The sequence below is a fragment of the Penaeus monodon genome, chromosome 15 (assembly GCF_015228065.2).
Source record: "Penaeus monodon isolate SGIC_2016 chromosome 15, NSTDA_Pmon_1, whole genome shotgun sequence".
Taxonomy (NCBI): domain Eukaryota; kingdom Metazoa; phylum Arthropoda; class Malacostraca; order Decapoda; family Penaeidae; genus Penaeus; species Penaeus monodon.
The window spans coordinates 32,879,958-32,880,457 of NC_051400.1; positions in this window are offsets into that span (position 1 = coordinate 32,879,958).

Below are 500 nucleotides of genomic sequence, written 5' to 3' on the forward strand. Positions count from 1 at the left end.
AGGACCGGTCCTGGGAAGCCGGCTCCTCACACTCGACTGGGAAGATGTAGAACTGAAACGTCATACGCCCGCCACCAACCGGATCGTACGATGTTGTCCTAAAGCAATTCACAGAACAGGTTGCGCATAATGGCTATCTGGGGAAAACAAGATCGCTTTAAGCTCTTATTCCGTAAAAAAAAAAAAACATCCATTCAAAATATTTCCCTCCAAGACTCGTCAAACGCTAGCTTAAGAGGATGGTGGCGTTGAAGTCTCCATCGAGCACGGACAACACACGCCAACAAAAATCCGCACTGACCTTTAACAGAACCCAGAACAAGCAACCAACGCCGTCACTCGCCCACCGAATCACGAGGCACCTTTGCTTTACTATGGATTTCGCAAACGTCGACCGACCATGGACTTGTCTGGAATATCAACGCCCAACTTTCACCCAAGACCTAGTAACGAAAGGTCTCCGGCGCGTCACTCGGCCCCCGTCGGCTCCCCCTAGCAGG